This window comes from Camelus bactrianus, chromosome 8 (genome assembly GCF_048773025.1).
Source record: "Camelus bactrianus isolate YW-2024 breed Bactrian camel chromosome 8, ASM4877302v1, whole genome shotgun sequence".
Classification (NCBI taxonomy): Eukaryota; Metazoa; Chordata; class Mammalia; order Artiodactyla; family Camelidae; genus Camelus; species Camelus bactrianus.
In genome coordinates, this window is record NC_133546.1 from 91,374,195 (window position 1) to 91,388,421 (window position 14,227).

Consider the following 14,227-nt stretch of genomic DNA (forward strand, 5'->3'; position numbering starts at 1 on the left):
CAATATTTCTTATGAATATGATGCAAAATCTTCAACAAAATATTAGCAAATAAAATCCAAAAACATATTAATAAAATTATTAGCCATGATTAAATGAGATTTATACCAGTACATGCAAGAGTGGTTCAGCATAAGTAAACCGATGAAGGTAATACATCACATTAACAGAAGTGGAGCAAAAAAAACTATATAGTTATCTAAATTGACTCAGAAAAGGCTTCTGACAAAATGTAACACTCTTCCCTGATAAATACTCTCAGAATACTGAAAGTAAAGGTAAAATTTCTCAATATGATAAAGGGTATTTATGAAAAACTCAAAACTAACATCATACACAATGGTGAAAGACTGAAAACTTTCCCACTATGATCATGAACACAGATGTCCATTATTACTGCATTCAACATTGTACTGGAGGTTTTAGTCAGAACTATTAAACAAGAAAAATAAATATAAGGCTTCCAAATTAGGAAGATGAAAAATCATCTCTACTCATAGATGACACAATTTTATATATAGAAACCCCCCCAAAAAATTCATAAGAAAGCTAATAAACAAATTCAACAAGGTTGCAGGGAAAAGATCAACACACAAAAATCACTTGTGTTTATATACACCAGTAATAAATAACCCAAAATGGAGATTAAAGAAGAAATTCTATTTACAGTAGCACCTGAAAAATTAAATAATTAGAATTAAATATAACCAAGGAGGTGAAAGACTTGTATGCTGCAAACTAGAAAACAGCTGAAAGACGTTAAAGAAGACCTAACAAATGGAAAGACATCATGGTCATGGAGTGAAAGAGTTAATACCCAAAGCAATCTGCAGATTTAACACAACCTCTATCAAAATTCTTACATTCATTGTTTTGGCAAAAAAAAAAAAAAAAAAAAGGAAAAGCCAGTCCCCAAACACATACAGATTTGCAAGGGTCTTGATTAGCTAAAAACAATCTTGAAAAAAAAAGAATGTTGAAGAACTCACTTCATAATATCAAAACTTACCATAAAGCTACACTGGTTTTAAAGATACTGTACTAGCATAAGGACAGACATATAAACCAAAAGAATAGAATAGAGAGCCCAGAAATAAATCTTCACATAATGAATGGTCAATTTATATTTGACAAGAGTGCCAAGACTATTCATTGGGGGAAGAACAAGTCTTTTCAACAAATGGTTCTGGGAAAAATGGACAAAGTATAAATCTGGACTTTACCTACAACCATAAGAAAACATTAATTAAAAAGAGATCTAAAATGTAAACTCAAGAGCTAAAACAATAAAACTCTAAGGAAAAATAATGGAGAAAATCTCCATGATACTGAGTCTGTCATTGACCTATGAATATGACATCAAAGCAAAAGTAACAAAAGAAAAAAATAGACTAAGCTTTATTAAAATCAAGAACATTTATGCATCAAAAAGCAAAAAGATAATATAATGAATGAGAGAAAATATTTCAAATTAAGTGTGAGATTAATATCCAGATTATATAAAGGATCCTTTTAAAAATACAATAAACAGCCCAAATAAAAACTGGTTTGAAACAAGATTTTCAACAAAAATAAACAAGTGACCAATTGCTTGTGAAAAAAATACTCAACATCAGTAGTTATTAGAGACCTGCAAATCAAAACCACAATAAGATACTATTTCACACCTGCTAAGATGGCTAAATAATAAAATAAGTAAGTAAATAAAAAGCTCCAGTATAACAGTTGTTGGTGAGGATGTGGAGAAACTGGATCACTCACGCATTACTGTGGACAACGGAAACTGGTAGTCACGTGGAAAACATTTCAGCAGTTTCTCAAAAGATTAAAAACAGAAGTACCATATGACCCAGCAATTCTACTCCAAGGCATATATCTTAAAGAATTTATAGCAGGGACTCAGATATTTGTATACCAATGTTCATAGAGGCACTGTTCACAAAAGGTGGAAACAACCTGCTGTCCATCTTCAGATGAACAGATAAACAAAATGTGGTCTATGCTTCATTGGAATATTATTCAATTATTAAAAATAATGAAGTTTTATTTTATTTTATTTATTTTTAATTTTAGAAGGGAAGCCCCTTTTTATTAAACTTGTACATCTTACTTTCTTCCTTTCAGAATCCTAATAAAAAACTTATGTTTCTGCTTACTTAAAAAAACCAAAAAACAAATGAAGGAAACTATTAAAACATCACTTTTGTGATGGGAAAGGAGAAAACAAGATTCAACATAAGTATAGAAAACTGTATCAGGAGCAAAGAAATAATTCGAAGAGGAGCTTACTTCAGTCTAGGGCCAGACCACCTGCACACACAGCCCTAACCTAAGAGGATTTCCAAAGCAAACCAACCCCAGGAGACCAGGGAGCAAGCCCTAAGAAGTTTGTTACTTCTGAAGTAACAAACAGAAAACGAATGATCGCACAAATACAAATCACTTTATTTGAAAAAAGTACACACGCATTCAACACGTCTCCCCTCCCTTCCCAGGCTCTCTTTAATCAACAGCTGGTGGAGGAGGGCAAACCCTTACCGACAGGGCGTTCACAAAATGTATGTGTTCTTTGCCAGTTGCCATTTGTAGTCCCCAGAACTCCAGACGGTGCGGAGGGTGCACTCCTGGTGCCAGTGTGCCACCCTGATCAGGCAGACTATGGAGACTCCCAAGAGGATCAGGACCATCACGGACAGCCCTGCCAGGACCACCATCACTTTAGTGCCGTGGGGCAGGGCAGGATACAACTCCTTGCCAAAGCAGCGCTGCATGCACTCCTCCTTGGAGGGGTAGCTGTTTTTATTGCACTGGCACCCTCCATAGTTGAAGTTGTCAAGAGTTCCTCTCGGCATTAAAGTACCAGCGTGGGAAGGCTGCGCGGCAAGGCCCAGTGACCGCCTTGGCAGTGCAGTATTCTTCATAGTTGAAAATATCACTGGAGATGTCACCAGCATCCTGATTTCTAAGAACACTTGGGACAGAGGAATCTGCTCCATTCCTGCTGGTGGCCGGACCATCAATGGTGTTTTCTGTGACACCAGCACATTTTGCAAGACACTCCTCCTTGGTCATATAATTATCATCATTCCCTTCACAGCCTCCATACACAAACTGCTGGCAGTATCTGTCAGTGACATTGTAGGACCACCTAGGGATGGCGGCCCAGCATCTTCCCACTATTTTCAAACTTGGCAAAATTCGTGGATGACACATTCTCCATTGGCAGCCTCAGCCCCAGAGAGGAGCAGCGCTGCCAGCAGAGCGAGGAGAACCCAGCACCGCTTCCGCCTACACAGCTGCGCCAAGACAGGCTCCACCTGGCCGCGCGCCACCAGCCGTTGGGGTCTCGGGATCAGGTGCTGGAAGGGCCTTTCCACGCACATGCACTGGAGCGCCTCGCATTCAGGTGCGGGTGCTCGCAGATGGTCCCAGTGTGTGGTGCTGGCTCTCGCCATGCAGGAGATGTCCGGGAAGCCCTTTTCTCGGAACTTAGGTGTGTGGAAACCCTGGCTCCTTTGCCCACGATGCTTCAGTCCGCTCCTCGCTCACCCCTGACTCTCCCCCAGTTCAGAACCCCGCTGCACCCACAAACGCTTGGCGGGCACTAGAGGTAATGGCGGCCGCTTAAAAGCAGCTACCCAAGGTGGTCCAAGAATGAAATTTTAATGTATGCTACAACACGGACCTCGTAATCATTGTGCTTCAAGAAGTAAGCCAGATATAGAAGGACAAATATTGTATGATTCTACTTACATGAGGAACCTAGAATAGGCAAATGCATAGAGACAGATATAGTAGTAGTATTTTACCTGGGCTCAGGGGGAACAGGTGTTACTGTTTTCATGAGTATAAACTGTTTTGGAGGATGATGAAAAAGTTTTGGATATAAATAGTGGTGATGGTTGCACAATATTGCGAATGTATATATAATGCTACTTAGGTATATACACTTTTGGTTAAAATGATAAACATTGTGTATATTTTGCCACAAGAAGACAACAAAACAACACATTTATTACCTCCCAGTCTCTTCAGTCTTTCATAAGATTGCAATCAATGTGCTGTCCAGCACTGAAGTCTTATCTAAAGGTTCTACGGGGAAATAATCTGCTTTCATACTCATGTGTGATTGTTGGCTGGTTCAGTTGCTTGAGGGTTACTGGATTGAGAAGCTTAGTTCCTGACTTGCTAGTGGCTCATGCTCAGTTCCTTGCCACATGGGTTTTTCAGAATGGCAGACTGCTTCATCAAAGCCAGAAAGAAAGGGAGAGTATGTTGGAAAAACAGAAATCACAATCTTTTATAACCTAATCACATGAGTGACATCAGTGACATCTCATCATCTCTGTCATATTTTACTGGTTAAAATTAAGTGACTACAGTCAGAGGGAGAGGATTATACAAAGATAACATCTCAGGAGGCAGGGTTCTTTGGGGGCCATCTTAGAAGTTGCCTTGCTGCAAAGAGATTATATAAAATGATACCATAGTATGTGCATGAAAATTATTATCACACTATTGTGTCATCATATAATACCAAACCAAATGTTTCTGAATATTTAGCAACATGTACCCAAGGATTCAGATGACAGACTTGAATATTCACCTTTAGTCTATATTTTTCTTGTGCCACAAAACCCAGCCACAAAGATAAACACTTTGATACGTCCAACATTTCTTTTTGAAATGAGAGCATTTTGCATGCCATCTTAGATAAATAACATTTTTTGAAAGATGTTCAAACTATCTGGCCTTCTGCGATTTTGCTTGTTTATTATTGAACATCAATACTTTCTTCCAACAACTTGACACGCCATTATTGTGACTGTAAATCTGTGCTACATCTTTGTAGAATTGTAACTGATGCCCAATGACATCTAGCTGGTACCTTAAATTGTTTATCAATAAAATTATGTCTTTGAATAATATACAAACATATAAGAGTGTGTATAAATGTTTGTATATGTAATTTGTGCATATTGACCCCAAATAGACCTATTATTTCTAAGAAAAAAGTGGTAAATCCTAAAACTCTGCCTCAGTTCTTAATAAAATAAAACATTTTTCATCCTACCTGGTCTCTAAGCTCTGATTAAATTGACTAATTTACTCATATTTCCATAAGATTTAAAACAGACATGTCTTAACTGCCTATCAAGTGGCTGCACAGGCTCTAGTTAATTCCTGGCATGAAAAAGCCTGCTTCATTTCCTTTACTAACTGTGAACTTTGGGGCAATTTATTTAGTAGCCCTTGGTTTCGGTTTTCTCAGGTGAAAATTTGATTAATAACATTTTCTGCTAGATAGGGATATCATGAGGATTAAATCAGTTAATACTTATAGAAGTCCTTAGAACAGTGTCTGTTATATCTCTATATAAATACATTTAGAGATAGAGATAGATAGATACGGAGGGGTAGAGGAATGATTGCTTACAGCAAAAATAAAATGTTGCAACAAATGTATTTTTATTGTCTCTATCTCAGCTCCTCGTCCTAGGAGCTCTAGTTTTCAGCTTGGTGTGGGTTGGGGGTGAGGATTAAGAAGGTCACAGCAAGGTTGATGAAACCCTCGAGCTTCCAAAATAAATATAACCGTAGTTTCTGCTTTAAAATAATCAACAACAACAACAAAACATTCTTTTAGGTTAAACAGTGTCTTCCAGATAATTACTCAGTTGATTCAATATTTAAACTTCCTTTCAGGGTTATTTCTCTCTTCCTAATCACTCTTCAATTAGTTTCTTCCCAAATATAGCTTTTTAAAAATCTTTAATGACAGCACTGATCATTACAGTTCTCTTAGGGACAAAGTAATGTTTTTCTCTTTTATTACTACTCTGTTAAGGTAGAGAATTTTCAGCATCACCTGCTAAGTCTTTTCCTAAGTTATTTTCCTCATGAGCTGGCTCAGCGGTCTACAATAAGAATTCCACCATTACTGAGTTTGTCTATTCCAACTATGCATTCAGAAATAAAGTGGTAATTGGTATGAAATACTAATGGTATTTGATAACCAAGTCAATTTATAGCCTGTGTTTAATAATCTTGAAAAGTTTGGAATTTCCCTTTTCTCTGTAACATTCTAACAATTGTCTTACGTTTCATTATGGGAAGGTTGGAAAAAAGACTCACAGTATATTAGTTGTGGGAGGATCTCAGGTCCTAGTCCTGTTTCCTCCAAGTCTAGGGAGTGTGATTACAGTGTCGTCCTTAGAAGCACAAACCCTGGGACCAGACTGCCTTGCTTAACACTTGCTCTGTAACTCACAAGCTAGGTGAGTGTAGGCAGTTAACGTTCTAGGGAAACTGTTTCTCCTCAGTAAAATGAGGCATGTGAACACGTATTTCACAGGTTTGCTGTGAGAATTAGCCAAGTTAAATAATTGACAGCTGACCTCTGAACCTCTGAACAACATGGGTTTGAACTGCACTGGTCCAATTATAAATGGATTTATTTTCATTTAGTCCTATACAGTACTGCACGATCCTCAGACTGAATTGAGGGTGCAGAACTGCAGATAGGGAGGACTGACTATGGGACTTGAGCATCCACAGGTTTTGGTATCCATGGCAGGTCCTGGAACCAAACCCCCAAAGATAAAGTGGGGCACAGTATACCTCTTAAAGCAGGAATATTAAAGCAATCCAACTACTGAGGGGCACAGGATTCTTCTGAGGGCTGGCTTTGATTTAAGAATTCAAGAATCTCCAGTGACTTTGGCAAACATTGTACTATTCTACAGTCTAGAACTTTTCCATCATGTAACTTCCCCTTTATCCTTCACTTGAGGTCAGACTTCCTTCAGGGTCTGATGACTATCCAAGCTCCTCCTGGATCTCTCTCCATTTGTTCTTATAAGCATTGAACATAATAAAATCCTTGCACATTTATTGTCTTGATATTTGCCTCTCAGAGAGTGTGTAGCAAAGGACTTGTTATCATTTGCGTTAACCAGGAAGCAGATTCTGAGATGAAGATTAGCATACAATAAGCTAATGATCATTCTTGAAATATTTATCTGTGAGAATAATAAAGGGATCATCATCTGGGGAAAGGAAGAATTTGAGCTTCATGTAGTATTAACAAAGGTATCAGCAGAGCCTATAAGGAGATTCCAGTCAGAAATGACTTTTAGTATGTCCCAGTTTAGCACTGTGTCTCAATTTCACCTTTGCCTCTGTCAGTCATTGCATGCAGACAACCCCCGGGAGTGGAGTGTGGCTTTCCAATTCAACTGAAGGGAATATCAATGTATTGTATAATTATATTTTAATGAGTTTCTAATCTAGAGACAAGGTTTTGCATAGTTTCATATAACTTAATTAAGTAGACTCTACTTTTGGGGCTTGACCTATTCAAATACTAAAATGTATATACTGAATATTTCAATACATATTTATGAAACTATCTTATAAATATATATTTTTATAGAATTTTAAATCAGTTAATGGCTTCTGATATTACACATTAAGAACCTTCACTAATTGCCTATATTAAAAGTAAAATTTTTATATGGTGCCATAAAACCACATAATAAAGTATTATTAGTCTCCTATACAAAGTATTTAAAAAAAATCCTAGGTTGGGGTACTCTGAAACTTAATGGTTTCTTCTGTAGTACTTTTGTAGAAAGACAAAATAGGTGCTAGATATACTCTTAGCCTTGAGAATATATTATGGTATTCTATAACTCTAAGAATTCAAGAATTCTTAGGGGTTCCAAGCAGAGCTAAACTACTAGGATCATTTACCCACTATTATGTTACTGACTATAACCTATGTAACCTGTCTGACCAGTAATCTTCACTATATTTAAATCAAGCAGGATTTTTCCATAAGTGAGCATTTTCTTGGAGCTTGCAATACTTATCCTAGGTTTCTGTGCTGTTAATTAGCCTGTGAACTCCAAAAATTAAGACTCTGCTCCAACTAATTTGCAAATGACCTCAGTATTACCATTTCCATAATATATTTTATATAAACAAAGACAGTTTTAAAAATATATACCAAAAGGTATAATGTGATAATGGATATTCTAAAAGAATTTTCTAATATTCTGACATTAAAAAGGTTGAACAGATGCTTCAGAGACTTTTGACTTTGATTTGTTAGTTATTCATCATTGGTCACCACTCTCCTACATTTGATAGAGCATGAGAAGTGCTCCCCAAATATCAAAGTAATCATTTTTGTGATTCCTATAAATACAAGCTCTGGGGAAAAGACAACTGAACAATCAAGATAGGGTAAAGGCAGGGAAGTATTTTATTATAGGCCACTTCAAAGATCAGTTCATACTGCCCATAATAACAAGTTTACATGATCCTGCCTAAGTCTGCTATTAGCAATTGCACAGTTACATTATGCATGACATTTGACTATTCATAGAAAAGAAAATGTACTGTATTCCATTAGTGGTTTCCTATGAGTGTAAGTCTACAAATTACTGGTGATGTTTAGGCTGATGTGTTACTCTTTTGCATATTTATAATGCTCCTGTCACACTCATTATTAATATGAATGCAATGTGAGGTATTAAAGATCAATATGATTTCTATCAGTTTCAGATTCTGTTTGTGCTAAAACTCTTATGCAAATATGATAGTGTATTTACATTCTGCACTTATGCATGATCATGAAGGAATCTTGTGCTTTACCTTATATCACAGCTGGTATACTAAAAGTGTAAAAAGACACCTGAAATAAGTTAAAGTAAATGCTATTATTTCTGAAATCGGGAAATGATGAGAATCTCCAGTGGCTGGATAGCCTTTTGATTCAGAACAACTTATAAGTTGTTGACAGTGTCTAGGAAGACCAGCACATCATTTTTCCCCAAAAATGCAGATTTGTTTTTAATGGCAAATATTTCCAAAAGAGGTATTTTATAGAATGCAGGTTTAAGCAGAGTTTCCTGGACTCTAAGAAGTGTATCTTTCCCTTTATTGTGTGTGTGAGTATAAAGATTTTTGTGCCACATGCTCCTATATGATTGGTCCCTTAAGAAAGTTTAAAATTCTGTGATGGATAAGAACAAAATATATCTTACATTGTCAGTGTGCCTGTCACAAATTAGATTTGGGACATTTTAGTTCCCTGATCTCAAGAATTTATACACTTTCACGATGAAAATAAATTACTGAAGATTTTGCTTCCAGCTTTGACAGTATAGACATAATCAGACCACAAATACTAGTAATATTTTTTTAAGGAAAAAAAAAAACCAAAGTGGAAAACAAACACAAATCTGTGTTCAAAGGCACTGGAGGGTAGTCAGTACTCAGGCCAAGATTTAAGAAGAAGAAAACACATTGAGGTGACCTATATTTTTGAAGGCATTGTTTTTTTCCCCTCGGTAACTTTGGCTGTCAGAAAGCAGGAACCTTCAGTTTGTAGCAATCTCACTGACTTACCAAGGCAGCCACAACTTGAAGAACTAATACCTCAAATAAAAGTCAACTACAGTTGATTTCAGGATGCAAATGTGTTTAAATGTTTAAAAATCTATCATGCACCTCACTACTTAGGAGACCAAATGAGAAAATTTGTATTTAATGCATAAATATATTTGATAAAATTCAGCACTCAATCATGGTTCGAGGAAAAATTAAAATAAGCCACACCAGAAATCAGGGTAGCCAAGAATAGTAGGGGTGATCCTTCATTTAATAAATGAGTATTTATACGAAGTACCGCATTAAAAGAGAGAATAGTGGAATCTCACTGCAGAAAATTAGAGAAGTCTATTTATTAAATTATTTATATTTTATGTTATTTTGGCAACATAAAAAAATACAAGTATGACAAAGAGAGAAATAAAACTGTCTTAACACAAGGCATTACTGTTTATATAAAAAAATCCCGAGTATACATGTAAACTATTAGAACAATTAAATAAATTTAGCACAATCTCTGGATACAATGTCAATATACAAAATTAAATTGCATTTCTATACATCAGCAACAAGCTATTAGAAGATCTAATAAAAGAATTCATTTGTAATAGTACCAAAAATATCAAACTAAAATATATTTCTGAGAAGCATTAAAAAATCTAAATAAATTGAAAATTTATCCTTTTTATAAATGGAAAGATTCATTATAAAAATGTTCATTCTTTTAAAATTCATCTATGGATCCAAAGCAATTTAAAATAAAATATGTACAGTTTTTTTTTTCCTGAGAAAACTGACAAAATAAATCTAAGACATACGGAAATGCAAATGGCAAGAACAGTGAAGACACCCTTGCGAGGAATAACAAAGTTAAAGGATTTGCACTACCTGTTGTAGAGACTTATTTCCAGTTTATAATAATTAAAAGCATTGTTGAAATAAGAATACTGATAGCAACAGAGTCAGACCTACTTGTACAGATACAAATCTGCGTATATAGTCACTTCATTCACAACAATAATCGCCACTATTTATTGTGGGTTCATCACCACTCGTGGGTTCTGGCCAGCAGAAGTCCCACTGAAACGGAATGAGTTACTCAAGACTCTATGGAAAAAGTCAAGAGAGCGAGAGAGAGTCGGAAGCCAACTCCCCGAACATCTCAATTGCTCCATTTACTGTCTACAATCAAAGGAGAAACCATTGACCATTGTGAGATGGAATGCAGGAATTTATGAAATCACTGACCATTGTTTGATGGAATGCAGCAATTTAGGGAAAGACAGGGTGGGATTTAAATTGTAGAGTCTAGCAAAGGTCAGAAGGCCCTCTAGGTTTTAGCAAGTATTATTTGTGTTGACATCAGGCAAGCCTTACAGCTTATCAGGGCAAAATGTCTGAGAAGTAGCTGCTTTAACATTATTCTTGGACTCAGGTGGCTGTGCCTGTCTTAGGTTGCCCCCCTCTGGGGGTCTTACCCGTCATTGGCTAACCAGCCTTTTCACCTCCGAGTTTGCACTTATCATCTTGGAATCAGGCGGCTGTGCCTGTCTTAGGTTGCCCCCCTCTGGGGGTCTTACCCGTCATTGGCTAACCAGCCTTTTCACCCCTGAGTTTGCAGCTTATCATCTTGGACTCAGGCGGCTGTGCCTGTCTTAGGTTGCCCCCCTCTGGGGGTCTTACCCGTCATTGGCTAACCAGCCTTTTCACCCCTGAGTTTGCAGCTTATCATCTTGGACTCAGGTGGCTGTGCCTGTTTTAGGTTGCCCCCCTCTGGGGGTCTTACCCGTCACTGGCTAACCAGCATTTTCACCCCTGAGTTTGCAGCTTATCATCTTGGACTCAGGCGGCTGTGCCTGTCTTAGGTTGCCCCTCTCTGGGGGTCTTACCCGTCACTGGCTAACCAGCCTTTTCACCTCCGAGTTTGCACCTTATCATCTTGGACTCAGGCAGCTGTGCCTGTCTTAGGTTGCCCCCCTCTGGGGGTCTTACCCGTCATTGGCTAACCAGCCTTTCACCTCTGAGTCTGCAGCTTTTTATAACATCATTCCAGCCCAAGACTCATTTCTTTGGGGGCCTACAATTTACCTTTAGGGAAGTCATGGGGAGAGGGGAATAATATACATTCTTATAAATATGTTAAAATGGACCACCAGCCCAGAAGTGGCTGTGGTCTGTTAGAACTTGTTAACCCAATCATAGGCTCCCACAGTTTATGCTGGATCAACTGAATATTCAGATAAATGAAAATGGGCCTGGACTCTTATCCTATGCCACACTCATAAAAAAAAAAAAAAAAATCCAGTTGAGTTGTAGTCATAAATGGAAAAAAAAAAAGTAATTTTTCCAAAAGAATTATAGAAGAATATCTTCTGCTTACTTTGGGAGAACAACATTTTTTTTAAGATAAAAATAAAAGAGCAAAAAATTAATAATGAAGGAAAGTATTAATTAAATAGACCTTATTTAAATTCAGAATTTGTATTTGTAAAATATGTTACAATTAAGAGACTGAAAGTAAAAACCAGAGAATAATTAGAACATATATCTCAGACCGAAGATTCATATACATTAGCATATAAATATTGCCACAGATCAATGAGAAAGCACAGACTGTGCAATAAGAAAATGGGAGAATAACTAGAAAATGCTTTTCAACAGAAGATATTAAAACTGCAACACACCTACTAAAAGATATTCAACATTATTAGTCACAACCACAACAATTTACCTATATATCCCACCTCAACTAAAAAAAAAAAAGTGTTGGTGAGGATATAGTGTGATTGGAATTACATTTATCATTGGCAGGTTTGTAAACTGGTGCAACCATTTTAAAAATAGTAAGTTCAATGTATGCATATCCTATTATATACCAATTTCACTCCTACATAACTTTACATCAAAAGACACGCATAAAATTGTGAAACCAGCATTATTTGTAATAGCACCAAACTGGAAATACCACAAATTCCATCAACAATAGAATGGACAAATAAATTGTGTATTTGTTCATATGTAACATTGTTTAGTAACCTAAAGTAATAAATCCCCACTATGTGCAACAGCATGGATGACCCTCACAGATCACTGCTACATGCAACAACATAGATTAATTTCAAATTATAATCAGTGAAAGAAGTCAGAATCAATAAGTACTGTATGACTTCATCGATGGAAATTCCAAAACCAAGAAAAACTCATCATTGCTGACAGAATTCAGAATAATAGTTCTTTGGGGGCATAATGCCAAGGAAGGGGCACAGGATATATTTCTGGTTTTCATGGTGATTTTCTATATTTTGATGTGAGAGGTTCTCAACACAGTTGTGTTAACACTGAAAATTAAAGAAGCTATACACATTTTATGCATATGTTTTCCATCCTGTACATTGTGTATTTCAATAAATATTTTAAATCAAGTATTTGTATAACATTGTTTTGAGGAAATTGTCACTATTCAAATAATAGCCGTATTTCTATTAGGAAATATAAAACCATACAATATGTGTTCTTGTAGCTGCACTATCCCACCATGACATTTACTTCTGAGAAAGAAACTGGAGGAAGAAATGGGACATGTATCCATTTATTGATTTCTTCACCCAAATATTAACCCATATTTATGAGAGAAAGATAACATAAATCACACTAAATATTTTGAAAAATAAAGACATTTTATCACAATAATATATATTTCAAGAAAGGGAATGAAAGAATGAACTCTCTCTCATTTCTGCTATCAAATCTGTACTCTTGCCTCAAAGTTATTTCAAATGCTAAAATTAAATGTAGTTTCACTCAGCTCTCCAGTCAAAATCAATGGGCCCTTCTGTTATTCCAGAGTGCTTTGCTTGATTTCCATATTATTATTATAATACACATATAATTCTGTTTTGCATAATACTTATTTGTTTAATGCCTTCTCCTTCATTAGGTTTATGTGTGACAATAACAAGTACAAAGATGAATTCATGAAGTTTCTGTCCCCTCATTTTTTTTACTTTAAAGGAAAAGTACATACCTTTAATTGTATATTGCAATGAAAATCTATAATAAGGACTGCCATTAAGAAGGAAGAAAGATACATTTGAACAAATTGCATCACAGGGAAAATCCTGTGACCAAGGGAGGGTTTGAGCCAGATCTAAGTATATAGTAAGTCATTCCTTTGTTATTTTATTTAGTCAATTATTCAAGATTTATTAAGTGTTTCTACATGCCTGGCACTGAGACAGCTGCTGGAAATACACTAAAGAGTAAGATGCAGGCTCTAACCTAGAGAAGTTCAGAGTTTAATGACAGAAATCCATGCCTTGATATATAGTCACAGCAGAGTGGAAGGCATGTATAAGCTATGGTTCAAGCACTCTGACAGCACAGAGGAAGAAGAGATAGTGGCTGAGTGGTCAGTAGATATAAAAACAACATCAACCATATATATTTTTCACTTTTCACACATAAAGCACTTCTCTAAATTTTCCACACACGACTCCTTTCATTTGTGTGTACACTAAATCTCTTCAGCGGGCATTATTACTGAACTTAATGGATGAGGAAACCAGGAAACCAGGAGTCAAACTAGCTTGTCAAGGATACACAATTAGTAATTCACAGATCCAGGCTTAGAAACTAAAATTATCCAATTTCAAAGCTCTGAAAATACGATCTTAACCATTCATCATGTACTCTCTATGAACATACCCTCAAGTGACACTTTTCCACATGCAGGCATTAAGGTGAAGACCGAAAAAAAATCACAAAACTCTATTGCACTGAATACAGATGGGACTCAGAATTTTCTTCAACACAGGCCTACTGGCACTACTG

The 14,227-nt window shown here is 36.3% G+C and overlaps 1 pseudogene; it reads right to left on the reverse strand.

The window, feature by feature from the left end:
• Positions 1 to 2,430: 2,430 nt before the first annotated feature.
• LOC141578293 (kunitz-type protease inhibitor 2 pseudogene) lies at positions 2,431 to 3,453 on the reverse strand (annotated as a pseudogene).
• Positions 3,454 to 14,227: the final 10,774 nt, after the last annotated feature.